The 18,362-nt window shown below is 32.4% G+C and overlaps 1 protein-coding gene across 23 annotated transcripts in view; it reads right to left on the reverse strand.

Moving 5' to 3' along the window:
- LOC145291177 (uncharacterized) overlaps positions 1 to 18,362 on the reverse strand; it is a 168,440-nt gene that overhangs the window by 124,110 nt on the left and 25,968 nt on the right. Inside the window, exon 2 of one of the 23 annotated variants that reach the window (XM_080136726.1) lies at positions 15,358 to 15,416. The exons of the other annotated variants lie outside the window; for them this stretch is intronic. The gene's annotated coding sequence lies outside the window, so the exon portion shown is untranslated. The remainder of the gene's footprint in view (positions 1 to 15,357; positions 15,417 to 18,362) is intronic. 23 annotated transcript variants of the gene reach the window in all.

The raw sequence follows: 18,362 nt of genomic DNA on the forward strand, positions 1-18,362 counted from the left end.
GAAACTGTCAAAATTGTGTCTGAATTAATTAATCCAAATAAAACCAGTGGGTAGTAGGACACTATTACTATCAAAGGAAAAGTAAGGCGCCTCCTTTCCTCCAGTAGTCTGTGGTAGAGAACCCCACCCCACCCCGATCAGGGTAATGAGGGATCATGGAAACTAGATGACTGATATAATACAGAAGCAAAAATAAATAATTCTGTTCATGGTTTTGTATTTTGTTGTGCTCGGCAGAAGATACCTCTGGGCACAGTGGTCAGGATAATCACCCTGTATGGGCACTGCTCGGACAGAAAGAAACTGCAACCTACTGTCTGTACAACTGCAAAGAAATCTATGGTAATACAAACTTTTATTCAAGAAACAGTGTGAATAAAGTTCTGAACCAGAACACCTGATCGTCTCGAAACTACTCTCCGACAATGAGCAAAGAAAAGCAACAATGAATTCATGAATGCCGCGAGGGAGGGAGAGAGATAAATAGAGAGCCATAGCTGTCACAATGCCTGTACCAGACAGGACACCACTTGAAGTAAAACCAAGTGCAGAGAAATGTGAATTCTAGTTGAAAAGCGAATTAGTAGAAACTGAAGACGATATTGACCAAATGCTCGAGTTAAAACTTAAAAAAAAAGATCTATACAGATGTCCTGATTGAATTGTTACTAAAACTGAAAACAAAATTTGACTCCATTTTTCATCTGCAGGCTGTCTATGCTGGATTATTTTAGAAGACAAAGAAAGAATTGCAAGAAAAATGTAATAGTCTCCTCAAATAATACAATAGGTATGTGGATGTTTGTTACCTTTAGAAGATTTTTTGGGGGGGGGGGATTTTAAGCAGCAGTTTCTGAAGGGGAAAGTGATAGTAGCCTAACAATGATGACCCATCATCAGATATTGAATAGTCGAAATGGATGCATTGGTGTCACATATTATTGCTTTGCAGCTGTTTTTCACGCTTACTATTGCCACCACAAACAGAAGATTCTCAAAATGTCATGACTTTGAAGAACTGTCTTCCGTTTTCCTGCTTTCCGGCTGACTACAATATGGTTGTCTTCAAGTCTAACGTAAATAAGTTCTTGATGAGCCGTTCCATATAAGTTATCAAATTTTCCAAATTTTCATTACTAATGATTACTATATTGTCCAATTTCTAATGTACAATCTTTAACCCTTATCCTTGAGTGGCCTCTTGGCCTTGATAATGTGGTGATGTCTATGTATAAAAAAAAAAAAAAAAACTGATAATAAATAAAATACCATGGTGGTATGTTATAGAATGTTCAAATTACTTCAAGACTTCAGAACTTCCTGCATATGCAATGTTTAAAAAAGACCATAAAAAGGGGAGATGACTCCTAAAATAGGCTACCGACTTTTTCATATTCTTTTTTTGTTTTACATGCTCATAGTTTTTCTCATTGGAAAATAAATTCTTAAATAAAGCTTGTTCAAACTTATTTTCTTGTTTCTGATTAAACAATAAAACGAAAAAAAAATAAATAAAATCAAACCTTTTTTTTATTGGGGTTTCTTTTTTTCTCTCCCATGGTCACACAATTTAGATTTCAAAACCTTGACGTGAAATCTTTTTCGTCCAACTCCAAAAATGTTTTTTTAAATCCTATTTTCTGACATTAGTGGGCTTTCTTTCACAGATTTGGTATAACTTATGTATTTTAAAAAAAAAACAAAAAAAAAACACAGCTTTTATCTTCTTACTGTTGCAGTTTTTTAGCACACTTCAGTCTTTTTCTGAAAATCCAACATTTCAATTTCAGTAATGCTTATGTTGTATCCAATACAAGTCGGAGTGCTCATCACCAGTGTTGTGACAGTGAAGGACTGATAAGACAACACAGTGGTATATTCACAGAAGCAGAGAACAGTATGTTACAAAAGACTGCTTTGAGACTTCATCATAAGCTCCTTTGTTCATGGTGCATAGAAGAGTCCATATAATCACAAAATAGGATGATCATTGTCAAACCATAGAATAAAACTTATTTAAGGTCAAGCGTTTCGAATTTGTTGCTCTTATTGAGTGAGCATGAAACTGTAGAGCTGATGAACTGACAAAATAAGTTACTTTGCTTTTACAAAATATTAAAGTTTAAATTATCAGATAATTAAAAAATAAAATAAAAATCTAGTTTGCTTTTCATTGTTCATCAGTAGAAGTTTTGAATTTCTTTTTGTCCACAAACAAAAAGGGGTGGATCTTATGAACAGCCCCCACCCCCCAGGCAGAACTCTGCCACGATATACCCCTGCTTAAAATCCTCACTAAAATTTTGAAGGGGGGGGGTTGAACAATGACAATTTTAAAGTTTTAAAATTAAATAAACGAAAACATTTGTATTTTATGAGATCCAGCATGGATTCAAAAGCCCACAATAATTTAATACACCTTTTGATCAAAATGAAATATACTTATTCAAGTACTCTGACTAATGTATATAATCATAATAAACAAATAAAGAGTGTGTGTATATATATATATATATATATATATATATATATATATATATATATAGTCTTTGAAGTTTTTAACCTTTAAAACTATACAAAAAATATTTTTTATCATTCGTTAGAAAACCATTTAGTCAGTAAGTCATTTAATCACCTGCAAGCACTGCATCAACTCGCTCTCAAATTTACTATAATACCAATAATTTATTTTTCAAGGAATCATCAGTTGTTTACCATGAAACACTGTTTCGGGGATATATATATATATATATATATATATATATATATATATATGTGTGTGTGTGTGTGTGTGTGCGTGGTTATCTCAACTACATAAATAAAACAGTAGACATATGTATGCATTTAACGACTAAACTCTTAAACTACGGATCACCTAACATTGAAATTAACAGGAGATAGTAATTATGCACCAAAAATGGTTTATAACAAATAAAATCTTTGTTTGGATGGATGAAACACAATAGAAGTCGGCAAGTTGTAATGCAAAATGTTCATTTCTTAAGATATTTCTGTTATTTTTGTGCATGCGTAAATTCATTCATAGTTTAAAGTGGTCTATTTTTAAATGTTTCTTATCTATCAGTTGATAGCTCAAACAGTAGAGAACATGGGTAGAGCGTTAAATGTTTTGGTTTCGCTTCTAGCTAATTGAACCCAAGTCTTTTTTTTTAATTTGGAAATCAGTACTATATATTAGGTACAATATAATATTCAATAGAGAATTGGCTCTGTAATAATAAAGACAAAGTCTGCATGAATTAAATTATATTTAAGCGTATTTTATAACTGGAAAGGTCGTGCGCATCTTTGCTAATATGAGGGGGGGAAAAAAGTACAATATGTGCATGTGTGAGTGGGCGGAGTATATGTAAATAATCTTGTGGTGGTTAAATTCCAAAACTAATCAATCAAAACACTTGTGGAGCATCCACTCCACATACCCTATGAACACATAAAATAATAATCTATACACTACAATAAATAATAATCTACACACTACAATATATAATAATCAACACACTCCATTAAATAATAATCAACACACTCCATTAAATAATAATCTACACACTCCATTAAATAATAATCTACACACTCCATTAAATAATAATCTACACACTACAATAAATAATAATAATCCACACACTACAATAAATAATAATCTACACACTACAATAAATAATAATCTACACACTACAATAAATAATAATAATCCACACACTACAATAAATAATAATAATCCATACACTACAATAAATAAATAATCCATACACTACAATAAATAAATAATCCATACACTACAATAAATAAATAATCCATACACTACAATAAATAAATAATCCATACACTACAATAAATAAATAATCCATACACTACAATAAATAAATAATCCATACACTACAATAAATAAATAATCCATACACTACAATAAATAAATAATCCATACACTACAATATATAAATAATCCACACACTACAATAAATAATAATCTAGTTTACACGCTACAATTAAATAATAATTCACACACTACAATTAAATAATAATTCACACACTACAATTAAATAATAATTCACACACTACAATAAATAATAATCCACACACTACAATATATAATAATCCACACACTACAATATATAAATAATCCACACACTACAATATATAAATAATCCACACACTACAATATATAAATAATCCACACACTACAATATATAAATAATCCACACACTACAATATATAAATAATCCACACACTACAATATATAAATAATCCACACACTACAATATATAAATAATCCACACACTACAATATATAAATAATCCACACACTACAATATATAAATAATCCACACACTACAATATATAAATAATCCACACACTACAATATATAAATAATCCACACACTACAATATATAAATAATCCACACACTACAATATATAAATAATCCACACACTACAATATATAAATAATCCACACACTACAATATATAAATAATCCACACACTACAATATATAAATAATCCACACACTACAATATATAAATAATACACACACTACAATATATAAATAATCCACACACTACAATATATAAATAATCCACACACTACAATATATAAATAATCCACACACTACAATATATAAATAATCCACACACTACAATATATAAATAATCCACACACTACAATATATAAATAATCCACACACTACAATATATAAATAATCCACACACTACAATATATAAATAATCCACACACTACAATATATAAATAATCCACACACTACAATATATAAATAATCCACACACTACAATATATAAATAATCCACACACTACAATATATAAATAATCCACACACTACAATATATAAATAATCCACACACTACAATATATAAATAATCCACACACTACAATATATAAATAATCCACACACTACAATATATAAATAATCCACACACTACAATATATAAATAATCCACACACTACAATATATAAATAATCCACACACTACAATATATAAATAATCCACACACTACAATATATAAATAATCCACACACTACAATATATAAATAATCCACACACTACAATATATAAATAATCCACACACTACAATATATAAATAATCCACACACTACAATATATAAATAATCCACACACTACAATATATAAATAATCCACACACTACAATATATAAATAATCCACACACTACAATATATAAATAATCCACACACTACAATATATAAATAATCCACACACTACAATATATAAATAATCCACACACTACAATATATAAATAATCCACACACTACAATATATAAATAATCCACACACTACAATATATAAATAATCCACACACTACAATATATAAATAATCCACACACTACAATATATAAATAATTCACACACTACAATATATAAATAATTCACACACTACAATAAATAATAATCCACACACTACAATAAATAATAATCCACACACTACAATAAATAATAATCCACACACTACAATAAATAATAATCCACACACTACAATAAATAATAATCCATACACAACAATAAATAATAATCCACACACAACAATAAATAATAATCCACACACTACAACAAATAATAATCCACACACTACAACAAATAATAATCCACACACTACAACAAATAATAATCCACACACTACAACAAATAATAATCCACACACTACAACAAATAATAATCCACACACTACAACAAATAATAATCCACACACTACAATATATAAATAATCCATACACTACAATAAATAAATAATCCACACACTACAATAAATAATCCACACACTACAATAAATAAATAATCCACACACTACAACAAATAAATGATCCACACACTACAATAAATAAATAATCCACACACTACAATAAATAAATAATCCACACACTACAATAAATAAATAATCCACACACTACAATAAATAAATAATCCACACACTACAATAAATAAATTATCCACACACTACTATAAATAATCCACACACTACTATAAATAATAATCCACACGCTACAATAAATAATAATCCACACGCTACAATAAATAATAATCTACACACTACAATAAATAATAATCTACACACTACAATAAATAATAATCTACACTACAATAAATAATAATCTACACTACAATAAATAATAATCTACACTACAATAAATAATCTACACACTACAATAAATAATCTACACACTACAATAAATAATCTACACACTACAATAAATAATCTACACACTACATTAAAACAACAGAATTTTTAGAAAGGACAATTCTTTTTGCATTCTCAGTCAACAACTGAAACATTATTTAGTTAAGAATAAAAAATATTTACATGTTAGATTTTGTTCATTTATTTCTGATAATTTTCAGCATTTCTACACACAAACATCCATTTATAATTTTGTAATGTTATGTGGATGATGAAGTGATACAGGATGAAACGATAAAATTGTTGCTCTAAAGAAAACACAATTTTATTATTTTTAAACTTTCATTAAAAAAAATGAATTCAGGCAACTTGATTATGTAGTAGAACTGACATCTATTCAATTCATCTATTCAGCCTCAATCACTGCCTCAATATGGGTTCAGAACTGGGAGTATGCCTTTTCCACAAGCGCTGGCTGGGGAGCTCGTCGAATACTCGGTGGATGGCGGAAATCAGGCTGGTTTTGGTGTTGTCGGGTTATGTTGGTGATGCTCTCGACGTATGACCAAACGAAGTCGTCCAGTGGTTTCAGTTCGGGGTAGGAGAAGTTAGAGAAGGGTACAAAGTCATAGCACTCCTTGGGTCTCTTTGGACTTATGGGCCGGCACCGAGCCCTGCTGCCACACCCAGGGTCTACCAGCAACCACCTGATTGCACCAGGGGATCACCATACTCTTCAGCACGTCTAGGTACACTTTGGGGTTGACTTTCAAGCTAACTTCGAAGATGTGGGGTGGCATGATGTGCCTCTCACTTGAAACCACACCAAAGACCATAATCGTGACCAGAAACTTTATTTTCATCACCATGGGCATGTCCCTGTTATTCGTGGCAATCTAGCGATGCATTTTGAGGATGCTGGCAATGGTCCCGTTGTCATACTCATAACTTGGATTGGTAGACAGCACGAGTTGTACAGCGGTACATCTCTAATCTCACTTGTTGAACAATGTGTCACTTTCAGACATGATAGAAGCCTCTTATCACCCTTGGGATTTGTACACAACTGGCCAACTATGAGATGGTTAGCAACAAAAAGAGAAAACGGGTTTTCATCAAACGGAAATGGAATCATGTCGTCTTTTCAAGGATGACAATTTTATCGTTCCACCCTGTACAACAGAATCACATTTATACACCGGTTTTCATTAGATCACTGAAGTTAAGCAACATTGAGCCTGATCAGTACTGGATGAGTGACCATTTGGCAACACCAAGTGCTGTATGTAGGAGGACATCGACACCTCTCCACAAATACTGTAAAAACCGAACGCCATAATCTCTCTTGACCGATATACAAGATATACATGTGAGTGGGGTACGCTTGTGAATTGAATAAAACCTTAGCACTTCCTTCTTTGAAGGAAACCCGTTTAACCAGACTAGGGTAAATGCTGCTGGCATTGCATGACATGGATGATGAAGTTTTATCACTTGTCATCAAAGATCAAAGTTGGGATTTTATTAATGAATCTCATTTCATGTCAAGTCACCCCCACCCGAAGTATTAAAAAAAAAAAATCTATTTTATTTTTATATGTTATAAAGTCTGAAAATGATAAATTCTTAAATATTCTAAAGATATCAGAAGTTTAAATTTGGCTGTATAAGTGTTTCATGTTAACAGGGATTTACTTTTTCAGACAATCTCTAAAAGGAAGAAAAAAAAATTTACTATCGAGAGTAAAGAAATTTGATCTTCCACAACATTAAATTTTACATTCAATACATAAGTCATGAAGTTTTTGAATCCGGAAATGTAATCATGGCAACTTTGTTTCAAAATGGGTTTACTTAGCATTTTTTTTTTTTTTTTGATTGTTAGATTATACGTATTTTAAAGTTGTAAAAAAAAAAAAAAAAAAGATCAACACTTGAAAGTTTTCTTTATATTTTCTGTTTAGTCATGACTGATTCATGTGAGATTGTGTTTTTGTGTAGGAGAAAAGATTTGTGCTTAAAGTCTGTAAGTAAATTGGCTGCTGTTGCTGATGATGATGGGTTTTTTTCTTTTGTTTTGCAATTCAATGATGTATTTTTTTTTTTTTTCTTCCGTTGGAGATTGTAACGCTGGGTATGGGGCAGCCAAAACAGCTGCCAACATTGCCCTGCTTTTTATTGAAACCAGCCGAGAGCTCTTTTTAATATCCCTTAAGTGCAATTGTCTGTATCTCTTTTGCACTTGGTTCACCAGGAATATTAGTTAGGTAGGACTTCAGGTTCTTCTTCATAATTCCTATGGCACCTATAATAACTGGTATGATTGATACCTCCTTAAGATTCCAGTTTCTTTTCATATCATGCATAAGACCTAGGTATTTGGTCTGTTTCTCCCTTTCAGTTCTGTTCAGACCTCAAACATTAGGGACACTCACTTCAATCAAGGTTGCAACTCTCTGACTTATTTCATAACTATGCCAGGTTTCACAGCAGCATTTAGGTAGCATTTAGGTAGGTGGCTGTAGGGATTACATGGTCGAAATGCTTACTCAAACTTAATAAATTAATTCCAAATACTGTTATGTTCCTATTTACTTGTCTCCCCACGAGGGAAGAGTTAGACACAAGGTTAGTTTTTAATGTAGGGAAAATCCAACTCCCCAGAAAGGGGTACTCTGGATAGGAACAAAAATAATAATTGCCTCAGTCTAGAAGGATTTCTCCTCCTCTGATCGAGGACAGAAAAGGTGAAGTGTAGTATCAGAACAGATACTACACTTTGTTCTTAGCCAATCTTTAGCAAAAAAAAAAAAAAAAAAAAAAAAAATTTTTTTTCAAAGATAATAATTACAAATGCTTGTGTAGATTAATGATTTTTTAAACTAATGCATTTCAGGTGAAAACATTATTACGTACTTGTCATGCCGAAATTAGTATAAATAAAAAAAAAAAAAAAATACGAAAAATGATTCCATAGATGATATACTAGAAGTATTTATAAAAAAAAAAAATAAAGAAATAAAATCAGCCATAATCAGAGATTTTGCGTTTAAAAATAGCAGTAAGTATTTAGTCACGATTGTAGTTACCTCCTCTTGCATCTTGCAAATTCTCCAACATTAAAGACATACGAAATTCTATAAAATTGCTCAACTTGATATTTTTTTTTAATTGTAATTATTTTTCTACTGGATCAGTTTTCATAATTTTTGGAATTTCACCTGAAATGTGTTGGTTTAAAAGAACATTGATGTGTTCCATGAAAGGATACATTTATTTGAACTAGCTGAGTGGTCATGGCTACCAGATTCGAAAAATAATCTAGTGAGTCGCTTTATTGAAACATGCGTACTCAGAGTTGGTATATCCTTAAACGTGCAGCTTACAGTATATCTTTCAAAATCACTCCGGAGCTGCTCTACCAGTTGGTATTTATGACTTAACCAGTCAGGAACCCAGATGTACTCGTTCATTATACCAAACAGGTTCCGACTACCAGACTCCAGTTTTATACAAAGAAAATTTTACTCAAAGTTTAAGAGAACGAACATCAAAGAGGATGAACCTCATAAGGTTGAAACTGATAAATCACTCTTGGCAGCTGAAAGACTGAATTAAGATCGACGTGATAAGTGGCAGAGCTCTCTGGAATATGCACATAAGTTAAACATCCAATCAATTTTGAAACTTTAATTATATGAATGATAATTCTTACTGATTGAGATTGTCGGACTAACTTCCTCATCTTGGTTGTTATAGTCACAACGTTTCGGCCATTTTGCCCTCTGGCCTTCATCAGGTGTTTTGTATCGAACTGGGGAACTGTTTGTTAGCAGTCTCGAACCCAACTCCTAACAAACGGTTCCCCAGTTCGATACAAAACACCTGATGAAGGCCGGAGGGCAAAACGGCCGAAACGTTGTGACTATAACAACCAAGATGAGGAAGTCAGTCCGACAATCTCAATCAATGAAAACACCTCATCTCAAAAATACAGACGAGAATTCTTACGTATATCAGCTTGGATCCCTGAATCACATATAAACTGCATCAATCGCTTTATTACAGTAAAATATCAATATTTCACTAAATATACGTCACAAAAAAATGAAAATTGTATCATCAAATGACTGCTTCAAGGTTAGTTATTTCCCAAAATTTTATTCAAATCGATGCGATATTCACGAAGTTATGACATTTTATTTATTATCAAGTAATTTATACTGTTCATCGCTTTATTGCAGGTCTTTTAAAATGCCAAAAAAAAAAAAAGGGAGGGGGGCAATTAACGGTTATCGAAAAGGAAAGGATTGTTGCTGGAGTCGCAGAAGAATGGTTAATCAAAGATTTAGCTATGGAGCTGAAAAAGGACCCAAGAACTTTGGCTTCATTCATGAACAAGCCAACACAAAATTCAGAAAGGATAAGGGCACCAGGGGAAACCTTTTACATCGTGATATTCGGAAAATTCCTAGGGAAGTCAACCGAAACCCAAACAGCACCAGTGCTTTCATTTTTGCAAGAGCTGGAATCACTGCAAGATCCAGGCAGGTCTGATGTAACATGTTGAACGAGATGGTAAGGAACTATTTCAAGGCCTCCATTGAGCAAACAACATAGGGAAAAACGAATGGCTTCGGCACAGAATTATATGAAAATGGATTTCCAAAGTATCCTATTTACACATGAGACTCTTGACGGTCTGGATGGATGGTCCAAAGTTTGAAACTCGGATGGAACTCCAACCCCTTACAGAGTTCATCGCCAACAAGGAGGTGGAGGTTTTGGGCGGGAATCATTAGGGATAAGTTGGTTGGACCATTCTGCGTTCCAGAAGGTGTAAAACTTACTAGTAATGCGTACACTGCCTTTTTGGATAAACATTTGTCACCATGGCTAGGTGACCTAGCATTGTCACGTCGCTATCAGATGATTTTTATGCATGACAATGCGCCATCCCATTCTGCTAGGGCGACTGCAGCCTTCCTTGAATCTATGGGCTTCTTTAGAGAAACCCTCATGAGCTGGCCACTGTGTTCTCCAGACTTTAACCCCATTGAACATCTCTGGTCAATATTGAAAAGAGGTGTTTTATGGGGGAGGAGAGCAATTTACTTCAATGGCTGCTCTGTGAAGGAAAGTAGTCGATATCGCCAGAACCATAACTCCTTTTCAGATCAAACAATTGACTTCTTCGGTGGACAAAATGTTGTTTAAAATTATTGTTAAAAAAATGGTGGATATGGCGATAAATAATTTATTTATTTGAGGCTTAACACCTAGGATGTGCTTTTGTTCATTATTCTTTAACAGAAACATATAATGAAAAGTAAAGTTTTCATGATTAGAAATTGTATTTTTGCCCTAATACAACATTTTAAGAGACCTGCAATAAAGCGATGGACAGTGGAAATTTCTTTGATAAAGAATAAAATGTCATAATTTTGTGAATATCACATGAATTTGAATAAAATTTTGGGAAATAACTAACCTTAAATCATTTGACAATGTTTATTTTTTGTGTGACATATATTTAGTGAAATATTGATATTTTACTAATCTGCAATAAAGTGATTGACGCAGTTTATATATTATTACATTATTTCATGTTCTATCGCTTTCAAGTTTTCCTTTTTATTTAGTTTATTCATTTTTTCACTTTTATTCACTTCAAACAAGGCACTTTGCGTTATAGGAACCAAATTTACAAGAACACTATATATGGAGTTGAGCAGCGAGATGTTTGGTTACATTATATTTAAATTTCTGCATGTCATCACAGTTAGGGAAGCAGGAAACCGGAAGGAAATTCCAGATTCTAGCAGTTCTAGGGAATGAATCATTAGAGTAAAAGGATTTCCAGCATCTAGGGATTTCAACAGTGAAGGGGAGGGATTTTGCTGAATGTCAGGTTAGCTAGAAATATGTCGAGGGGGTACAAATGCTGTACGTTCATCAGAGCATATTCCATTAAAGTAATATAGAAAACAGTCAATATGCAACCAAGTAAGCAAAATTATCAGAGTTTTAGTGCAATATAAATATATTTAAGGTTTCCAATGAATGAAGTTATGAACCATTTTGTGAGATTTCAGAGGAAAAGATTAAGAATTCATTTGTTATTCTGTCAATAATGGTTTGGTTGTTTTGTTTTACGGCATATCAACCCTTTCCGGGTGATTTAATGTGAAATACAATTATTTTTGAAATAGTATTCATGTTGCATCCAGTTATTTTATAGGTTTTTATTCTTCAACCTCTTTGTATCTTCAATCGCTAGTTTGTTGTGTTTGGTTTGACTGTTTTATAGTGGATTTTATCGGTTTTTGTTTCCTGTCATGCAGAACATGAATGAGTTTTTGCAATGGGAGCGGGAAAAGGGTTACAGTATTACTGTTCCGGTACATTTTAAGTTAGGAAACCAGTGAGGAAGTGGGGGAGATATAAAGAGAAAAGGGGGAATGGGAAGGGGGAAAAGGTTGTTGGTTTTGTAGAACATAATTAAGTTTTGCAAAAGGAAATAGAAAAACAAAAAGCATCAATGTTAGGTGCATTTCGTCTCAGGAAGCCAATATCTTCAGACAGCCTGATCTGGTAGCATCAGGTCAATAATGGAGGCAGACACTGACAGTGTGGAGTTGCGAGAGGGGGGGGGCAAGGTCGAGTATGTGTACAAAAACGAGAGACATGAAAAAAAAAAAAAAAAAGAAAAAAAAAAAGCTTTACCCACATAAAAAGAGTGAATGAATAATGAATACACTCTTAATAAACATGAATTCATCGAGATGGATAGCTCAGGGGGGGGGGTAGTATAATAATAATTACGAAAGTTTATATACCCAAAAGGTAGGCATGCTTGCAAAAATCAGAATTTTTTTTTTCTCTCTTTTTGTTATTGTTTAACAAATTCAGGGGTGAAGCAGCAAATTTTTTCCCCTCTTATTTAGACTCTCCATCCAAGATGAAAGCCCGAGGTATAGGGATGTGCAAAGTGTTGTATAAAATCACCAACTTATCAACCATATCATTTTGTGTCTATCATGTAACTGTTCATACTTTTAACAGAAGCCGCTAGTTGCTTTAATTGAATCAGGGAAGCAGCGATTTTTTTGCTATGGTTTATGCTAATTTTATTAATTAGAAACCTCTGCACATTTTTGGATAATAGATGCTAAATTCAAATTTCCCCCCTACCCCGAAATAAACATCTTTTAACAATTAAAATAATTTCAAGTTTTAGTTGAATTTTTTTATATTATATGAAAATATTTTTTCAAGATTGAAAAACCTTATTCAAAAATCTATGTTTAAATCTACATGTTGAATACTGGAATTTTATTGGTGAAATAAGTTTTTTTTTATATATATATATTTGTATAAAAATAACTATTTTTTAATTACTTAAACTCTTCAAGCTTTAAAAAAAATGTTGCAATTTTTATGGACCTAAATTTATTTTGTTTAGTTTTCGTAACATGAACTATAGAACACCTAATATATATATATATATATATTTCCCTTACATATTTAACGAAAACTGCTTTTAAAATACAAGTCAAAATTGAATACGTATTGTAAATTTCATGACCATTAGTTGATTTTTGTTAGATTTTTTATGGCTTCAAAATGATCACTACATAAGAACGTTGTTTTAAGGCATCGATAATGTAAACACGATTTTAGTCGCGCATTTTCATTATTTTCGTATGCTGTAAATTTTTTTTTCTTTTTACATATTACTAGTTTATTTGAAGCTTTGTCTTTTAAATGGTATAAAAGCTATGCTGATAATATTAAATTACAGTTAAATCGTGTTACATACAAAGGGGGATAAATCTGTGTCTCATGTTAAATACCTACAGAGCTAGCAATTTTTGCAGGATTCAGGGATTTTTTTTCTCATTTCTATCATTATTTTAGACAGTTTCCGGAGGAGGGGGAAGGTCCCTCCTCTCCTTAGTCTACATACATAAAATAAGAGATGAACACTAGGCATCTCCAAACCGTTGTGTAGAACGTCATTATTATACACATTAATTAGTGATGTCATTATTTCGTGTGTTTACTATAGTCTGGGTCAATTTCTATGGAAGATCATTTATGCACAAACTTATGAATAAATAAAATGTACAATAAAAAGATGGATAAAAAGCAATATAAGACTTACCTTTTTTTGTAAAACAAATAGATTTTTAATAACGAACTACACAGACGATAAAATTAATTTTAACCTGTTCTGTTGGTACATGTATCTAAAGATTCTGCTGCTTACAGGCGTCCATAGTTTTTTTGAAAAAAAAGTGCAAAATTTGATTGTCATTTTAAATAATCAAATCCAAACAAGTTTTTTTTAAGTCGATTTTGCTTTTGCAATTTTTATTCTCTCAAGAGTCATATTTTATGATATGAATATATTTTTTTATTATTGGAAACCTGTTATATTAAAAACATCTGTTTAAACTTCATATTGCATAATATTTGAAATTAATATCATTAAAGCTTTTTAAAAATAATTTTTTTAGAATTTTTTTTTTTTTTTTTTTTGTAATGCAAACAACTATATTACCAAGAAAAAAAAAATTACCAAGAAAGTGTTTTTTTTTTAACTTAATAATATTGATTTTATGTCCAATTTTATTTACAGCTTTAGAGTAAGTGAAAAAAAAATAACAGGATTTTATACACATATAAAAATAACTATTTTTTAATTATTTGATCTTTTCAGCTTTAAAAAATATTGAAATTTTTATAGGTGGGGGTAGAACACTTAAAAATATTTCCTCTAATATATTTAAAGAAATCTACTTTTAATATGTAAGTTTATTTAATAATGAATAAATATCGAAAATTTCAGGAAAATATGATTATTATTTGATTTTTGCTAGATTTTTAAAACATGGGTGTGTCTACAGCTTAAAAAACGTCACTGCATAGGAATGTTGTTTTAAAGCATCGTTAATGTAAACACGATTTTTGTCTCGCATTTTCATTATTTTTGTATGCTGTAAAAATTTTTTTTTTTTTAATATTAGCAATTTATTTAAAGCTTCTTTTAAAATGGTAAAAAAGTTTGGATGATAATTTTAAATTACAGTTACATCATGTTAAATATAGCGGGGGATAAAACTGTGGCATGTGGCGGAGGTACCTAATAAACACTTAAAAAAGGGTTACTAACGTATTTGAGCACTCACAAATTTCTGGCCTTGTGATATTTTTGTAGATGGTGTAATCTCAAAAAACGTAACCTCGTCTGAAATTATCAATAGATTGAAAAAAAAAAAAAAAAATGGTCACACAAAAATGCATCGGATTTGTTCTTACACCTTTCACAATTTTATCAAGTGAAAAATAAAATTACAGGTACCTCTATACAAACTGAACTAAGAATTATTCTTGTTTTTTGTTGGGGTTTTTTTTTTCGTTTGTATTGTGTAGAAGCACAAAGATAAATTTGTTGAAAAATAATTAAATAGATCAAGTAAATTTATATTTAATGAAGATATTTTTTAATTGTTTGTTATTAGTTAAAAAAAAAGGGGTTTAATATACAAAAAAAAAGTAAATAAAGTTATAATTAATTTAGAAGGGAGACCCAATGTTGTCCGGGATCGAATAATGATCAATGAATGTTCCACACTTAATTCTAATTCAATAAATGTTCAGATAATGTTTTATTGCATGTTATTGCATTATTGTTGAAATTTTCAATTCTCACAGTTCTAAAACTGCACTTTTCAAAATGAAAACAAGAAAAGGTTTATTCCCTGACACTAATGCATAAGTACCCAAAATTATAAACATTTAACGATCATTTCTTTTATTAGAAACTAGCGAAGGGTACTCGGTGTTGCCCGGGTGTTTGGAGGTGTGTGTGAAAACTCCAAGGGGGGGGGGGGTAAAATAAAAAAAATGTTTTGGTAGGTAAGTATAAGAATCGAACCCGAACCCTTGAGGCAAAGTTGTAAATTAAAGTGTGAAAAAAAAAAACGTGCGACAGTATTCCATTTTAGGATGTATTTGGCTTTTATACAGATAAAGAATTGCATCAGTAGGGAGATATCTACTGGAACGGTACAACGATCCAAACATTTTTCCAGCAATCTTGTCACAAATTTTGATGTATATGTTCCATTTTAGATAAGGATTGAAGTGCTTTGTAAACACATGGTGCTTCCCGAAGACGAGAGTCATTCATTTCAATTGGGGTCTGGTGGGGGTCAGAGGAATTATGACAACAAGAGAGAAGCTTGGTTTTAGATGCATTAAAATTAACCAACTACCTTTTTCTCCATTGCACCATGTTCTCAAGATCAGAAGAGAGAGAATCTTAAAGATCTTGGTCATTGTCAGTCTTTGAAGTATTGCCATAGATTGTGGTATCATCTACGAATGATCTAAGAATGTGGTTTAGGAGATCATTGATGAAGATCAAGAAGAGAGTTAAAGGTTAAATGCTAACCTTTAACATGTCTGGTTATCTTCCACTTTGTTGTAAGGACTTTACAGGAACAGACTTGGAGTCTATATTTGTAACACCCTCCCCATGTCTAGGGAATCTAAACTAGAATCAGGTGACCAGGCCTTCATGTGCTTTAAACTAAATTTCCAACATAGCGTTAGCTACCTGTATTTTCTTTATTGCTCTCCATCAACCCAAGACTGTACTATAATCAATCGTGTCTCTGACAGCATAGATGTAGCACTCTTCCTTGACACTAGCGCCCAAATACATGTATTTAATGACTCTGACGCCTGCCACAGAAATTTGCTTGGCTTCTCTAACTTCACTGACACAGCAGGTAGCATCATCCATAACTTTGCTATATCCCATTCCTTGACACAGACAGTAACATTCCCGACCCATCTCCCAAGATGTTAGAGGGGATGGAGAAGTGTAAGTTAGTTTCACTTAATGCGAAGATATCTGGGGAGTTTGCTAGGAGAAATTATTCTACATCCTCTAAGATAGTTCTAAGTCCTCGGATATGTGTAAATGTAAGCCTTAAGGGAGGAGGCCTGAGTGTGTGTCTGGTTTGAACATTTTTTTGGATTGAGCCATCATTTCATTCTATTTAGTAGTTTCAGATCTAGATTGAGGTGCTAGGCAAAACGCATGTGCATAGGCACCATCATGCAACACGAGTAGACCATCAGCGGGCTCTTCATCCATAGGAGTGTGGCTTCGGGAATGCCCACCAGAGATGAGTACAGGGTGCTTTTCCATACGTGACATGGCACTACAAATATCCTGATATTACACAACTGATGATAGAACGGCCGCTCTAAGCGCTATCAAAGGGCTTCTGTACTGTCAGTTGGAAACAGCAACCAGCAACTGTCAAACTGGTACCCTCAAACTTGTCTGACAGGAGTGGCCCAGTCCAATCATGTTAGCATATATGGTAAATAACCACCCCCAAGGTGTCCAGTTACAGGAAAAGGGAATAACGCAAATGTAGGGGACGGCATTCATTGCCCTAGTTAGGAAACAAGGCTAAGCACTGGGTGTCTCTAATGAGTCCTTGTGGCCGCACCTCTGCTCCTGGCTAATAGGTAAAGAAGGAAGATGGAGTATAGATAGGCAAAGCCTTAAGCAGTTTAGGTTTGCAAACCGGTGATTTCATCAAGTCACCAGCTCTAGGGAGGTTGTCATCCAGGAATGAGGAGGCCTCCCTCCCCTGTTTGGTGCCAAGATGTATGAAGTCAGTGGCACAGGTTTACAAATTGGAGTTTTTCTTATCCTAGATGGATGGCCTAACCAGATATATCGGTCCATCAGCACTGAGAGGGGTTTTCCTGCACCTGGTTGTATGGATAGTGAGGATTGATAGAGTTAGTATCAAAGAATTAGTATCTGTTTTGAAGTTATACTCCTCAGAATAGGATTAAGATAGGTTACGTTTTTACAGGAGGTATGTATGAGTGTGGGGTGTAGATTAAAGGTGAATATCTACTAGGGTTAAGAAAAGATCAAATGTGGTTTGTGGATTAGTGACTAATTGGAAAATTATAGTATAAGGGTTAGGGTGCATTTCGAAATGTGCTTTAGGTGTTAGTTTTCAAGTAAAGATAATCACCAGTACTTTATCCCATCTAATGAAAGAAAGATATAGTTGCTAGTTAATATAGATCACTTATAATCTGGGCACAAACTGTGGCTATTAGTTATTTTATAGATATTCTTTAGAGTATAAAT

The sequence above is a fragment of the Euprymna scolopes genome, chromosome 12 (genome assembly GCF_053919585.1).
Source record: "Euprymna scolopes isolate OS-2025 chromosome 12, ASM5391958v1, whole genome shotgun sequence".
Classification (NCBI taxonomy): Eukaryota; Metazoa; Mollusca; class Cephalopoda; order Sepiida; family Sepiolidae; genus Euprymna; species Euprymna scolopes.